The sequence below is a fragment of the Cryptomeria japonica genome, chromosome 9, assembly GCF_030272615.1.
Source record: "Cryptomeria japonica chromosome 9, Sugi_1.0, whole genome shotgun sequence".
In the NCBI taxonomy this organism is placed as follows: domain Eukaryota; kingdom Viridiplantae; phylum Streptophyta; class Pinopsida; order Cupressales; family Cupressaceae; genus Cryptomeria; species Cryptomeria japonica.
Genome location: NC_081413.1, coordinates 231827628 through 231832497, shown reverse-complemented (window position 1 = coordinate 231832497; position 4870 = coordinate 231827628).

The following is a 4870-nucleotide window of genomic DNA, read 5'->3' as shown; positions in this document are numbered from 1 at the left end:
TATGTGTCCCACTCTCTCTCTCTTACCCCCTCCCTCCCTCCATCCTCTGTCTCTCTCTTTCTCTCTCTCTCTCTTGGTCCTCTCTCTCTCCTTATCCTATTCTACCTCTTGCTCCTCTCTCTCTCTCCCTCCCTCTCTCTCTCTCTCCCTCTCTCTCTCCCTTTCTCTCTCTCTCTTGCTCCTCTCTCTCTCTCTCTCCCTCTCTCTCTCTCTCATTATCCTAGTCTTTCCCTCTCTTGCTATCCTAGACTTTCCATCTCTTCCTATCCTAATCTCCCTCTCTCTCCCCTCTGTGTGTGTGTTTGTGTCTCTCTCTCTCTATCTCTCTCTCGTTATCCTAGTCTTTCCCTCTCTTCCTTACCTAGTCCTTCCATCTCTTCCTATCCTAATCTCCCTCTCTCTCTCTCTCTGTCCCACTCTCACTCTCTTACCCCCTCCCTCCCTCCATCCTCTCTCTCTCTCTTTCTCTCTCTCTCTTGCTCCTCTCTCTCTCTCCTTATCCTATTCTACCTCTTGCTCCTCTCTCTCTCTCTCTCTCGTTATCCTAGTCTTTCTCTCTCTCTCTCTCTCTCTCTCTTTCTCTCTCTCTCTCTCTTTGCATCTCTCTCTCTCTCCATCTCTCTCTCTCTATCTCCCTCTGTCTCCCCTCTCTCTCTATCTCTCCTTATCTTATTCCCTCCCTCTCTTCCTATGTCATATTATCTCTCTCTCTCTCATCTCTGTCTCATATTTCCAATCTCCCTCTCTCTGTCTATCTCTCCTTATCCTATTCTCTCCCTCTCTCTCTCCATCTCTCTCTCTCTCTCTCTCCCCATCTCCATTTCCCAATCTCTCTCTCTCTCCCTCCCTCTCCTTATCCTATTCACTCCCTAGGAAGTTATTTTCTCTCTCTCTCTCTCCATCTCTCTCTCTCTCCCCCTAGGAAGAGAGAGATGGAAAGACTAGGATAATGCAAGAGAGGGAGATTGGGATAGGAAGAGATGGAAAGACTAGGATAGGAAGGGAGGGAAAGACTAGGATAATGCGAGAGAGAGAGAGAGAGAATAGGGGATGGAAAGAGGAGAGATAGAGAGAGACAGAGAGAGAGAGAGGGAGGAAGATTAGGATAGGAAGAGATGGAAAGTCTCGAATAGGAATAGAGGGAAAGACTAGGATAACGAGAGAGAGAGAGAGAGAGAGAGAGAATAGGGGATAGGAAGAGAAGGAGAGACAGAGAGAAAGAGAAGGATAGAGATAGGGAGATTGGGAAATGGCGAGGGGTAGAGGGAGAGAGAGTCAAAGAGAGAGAGAGAGAGAGAAAGGCAGAGAGAAGGAGATTAGGAAAAGGATAGAGGGGGAGAAGGAGAGAGAGAGGGAGAGAGAGAGAGATGGTGATTACAAAAAGGAGAGGGGGAGAGGGAGAGGGAGAGGGGGAGATTGTTAAAAGGAGATGGGGGGAGTGAGAGAGAGGGAGGTTGGGAAATGGAGAAAGAGAGAGAGAGGGAGACATAGAGAGAGACACAAAGAGAGACAGAGAGAGAGAGAGAGGTAGAGAGAGAGGAGCAAGAGACAGAGAGAGACTAGGATAATGAGAGACGAGGGTGGACATAGAGAGGGAGAGGATGGAGGGAGGGAGGGGTTAAGAGAGAGAGAGAGAGTGGGGGAGAGAGAGAGAGAGAGACAAAGAGAGAGAGAGAAAGAGAGAGAGAGTGAGAGATAGAGAGAATAGGATATGGAGAGGATGAATAGAGAGGGAGAGGGGGAGAGAGAGAGAGAGAGATATAGAGAGAGAGAGATAGAGAGAGGATGGAGGGAGGGAGGGGGTAAGAGAGAGAATAAGGTATAGGAAGATAGGAAGAGAATAGGATAAGGAGAGAGAGAGAATGAGAGATAGAGAATAGGATATGGAGAGAGGAAGAGATAGATAGATAGACAGAGAGAGAGAGAATAGGATATGGAGAGGGGGATGGATAGAGAGGGAGAGGGAGAGAGATAGAGATCAGGAAAATGGGAGGGAAAGAGGGGGAGAGAGGAAGATCTAGAAAAGGAGAGGGAGAGAGAGGGGAAGGGGGAGAGAGAGAGAGAGAGATAGAGAGAGACAAAGATAGAGAATAGAATATGGAGAGGGGGATGGGAAATGGAGAGGGGGAGAGGGAGAGATTGGGAAATGGAGAGGGAGAGAGGGAGAGAGAGGGAGAGAATAGGATAAGGAGAGAGAGAGAGAGAAGCAAGAGGGAGAATAGGATAAAGAGACAGAGAGAGAGAGAGAGATTAGGATAGGAAGAGATGGAAAGACTAGGATAGGAAGAGAGGCAAAGACAAGGATAACAAGAGAGAGAGAGAGAGAGAGAGACAATAGGGGGTAGGAAGAGGAGAGATAGAGAGAGAGAGAGAGGGGAGAGAGAGGGAGATTAGGATAGGAACAGATGGAAAGTCTAGGATAGGAAGAGAGGGAAAGAATAGGATAACGAGAGAGATAGAGAGAGAGAGATGGTGATTAGGAAAGGAAGAGATGGAAGAGGAGCAAGAGGGAGAATAGGATAAGAAGAGAGAGAGAGAGAGAGAGAGAGAGAGAGAGAGAGAGAGAGGGTGATTACAATAGGAAGAGATGGAAGGACAAGGATAGGAAGAGAGGGAAAGACTAGGATAACAAGAGAGAGATAGAGAGAGAGTGAGAGAGGGAGATTAGGATAGGAAGAGATGGAAAGTCTAGGATAGGAAGAGAGGTAAAGACTGGGATAACATGAGAGAGAGAGAGAGAGAGAGAGAGAGAGAGAGAGAGAGAGAGAGAGAGAGAGAGAGAGAGAGTGAGAGAGGGAGATTATGATAGGAAGAGATGGAAAGTCTAGGATAGGAAGAGAGGTAAAGACTAGGATAATGTAAGAGAGAGAGAGAGACAGAGAGATAGAGAGAGAGAGAGAGAGAGAGAATAGGGGATAGGAAGAGAAGGAGAGATAGTGAGAAAGAGGAGGAGAGAGATAGGGAGATTGGGAAATGGAGAGGGGGAGAGGGAAAGAGAGGGAGAGAATAGGATAGGGATAGAGAGAGAGAGAGGAGCAAGAGGGAGAGGGGAGCAAGAGGGAGAATAGCAGAGAGAGAGAGAGAGATGGAAAGACTATGATAGGAAGAGAGGGAAAGAATAGGATAATGAGAGAGAGAGAGAAAGATAGAGAGAATAGGATAAGGAGAGAGAGAGAGAGAGAGAGAGAGAGAGGGAAAGACTAGGATAACAAGAGAGAGAGAGAAAAAGAGAATAGGGGATAGGAAGAGAAGGAGAGACAAAGAGAAAGAGAGAGGGAGAGGGGAGAGAGAGGGAGGCAGATAGAGAGAGAGAGACACAGAGAGAGAGAGACGGGAGAGAGAGGGAGATTAGGATAGGAAGAGATGCAAAGTCTAGGATAGGAAGAGAGGGAAAGACTAGGATAACATGAGAGAGAGAGAGAGAGAGAGAATAGGGGATAGGAAGAGAAGGACAGATAGTGAGAAAGAGGAGGAGATAGATAGGGAGAGGGAGAGAATAGGATAGGGATAGAGAGAGAGAGTGGTGCAGGGCACCTATGGTAGTAGGATAGTTCTGGTTTAATTGTTTGTAATAATTTGAGTTTGATAATTTACGATCATCTCTCTCCTATTGTGTGGTCATGACTACCTACAACATGCTTATAAGCTGTGGAGTCTTAGTCCACAAGGATTTTGGTTTGGTTTTCTTTTGTTCAGTTTGTGTTGTAATAAAGGGAATAAGTGAATTAGTCCATTTCTTGTATGGTCAAGAGTTTTATTGGTATTTCTATAAGCCAATAACTCTTAGTCCATTGGACTTTTGTTGTGATTTGTTTTTCGTTAATGTTGTTTCAAAGTTACTATGTTTAGCGAAGATTCTTATTACATCTTTGTTGTTGCGGTCTCTGCTGGTTCAGTTGTATCAACGACCCCAACTGGTTTGCACCGGTTGGGTGTCTATTGCTGTGTATAAAAGTGTGTCCAACTAATGGTTGGACCAAGAGAGTCAGCGAAGCAAAGGAAATAAAAACACAAACAACAGTTTTGAGAAGGTCTCTTATTTCATGATTCTTTCTGCAGTTCGGTTGTCTTGATCAAAACAGGGTTCGAAGTAATGGAATGTGGAATAGATGCAAATCGGATGTAAAAGAATTTTAAACGGGTTCACATTCAAAATCTGTAAGCAGTTTGAATGCCTTGTTTCTTTTAATTGAAAGAACTCTTTGTTCAATTTTTGGTTTGAAGTGCATTGATACAATGTGAATGTATTTTCTATGGTAAACACAGTGGCTTAGTAATGTAACTGCGCCGCTTTGATTAGGTTGTAATTTGTACAAACAAAAGTTCGAATAATCTGATTAGAGGAAGCTGTATTATCACATTGTTATACAAACTTAGTTCCAAACTGTTCTTCCACCGTGGGAATCATAATGCCGACTGGTGAAGAACAGTTTAGGGCAAATATCTTTAATGTTTTCAACGCTTGAGACTGTTGAAGTGATAAATGCTTCAAAGACAATGTTCAACAGAGTTATACCAAAACAACATTGTTACATCTGGCGGTCATCGCCTCTATTTCTTGAGATTAAACCATTGATCTAGCGTACCCTAGCCCGTACGGCATATGACTGTGTTGAAATCAAACCCGGTTATCAAAAATAGTTTAATTGTTCGATAATAGTTTGGAGTTGTTTCATTATGGTTATCGCTCAAGTTTGAATGTGCAGTAAATGAATTCAGAAGACCGTGATATTGGCTTGGGTCTAGCGGACTGAATGTTAATGGGACTGTTGCAACAGTTTATGTTGAAATTGATTTTGGAATGTGAGTCGATCCAAAACTTGAAGGGATTGATTGGGAATCAATAATCAAACACCATAGTCGAAAGTTT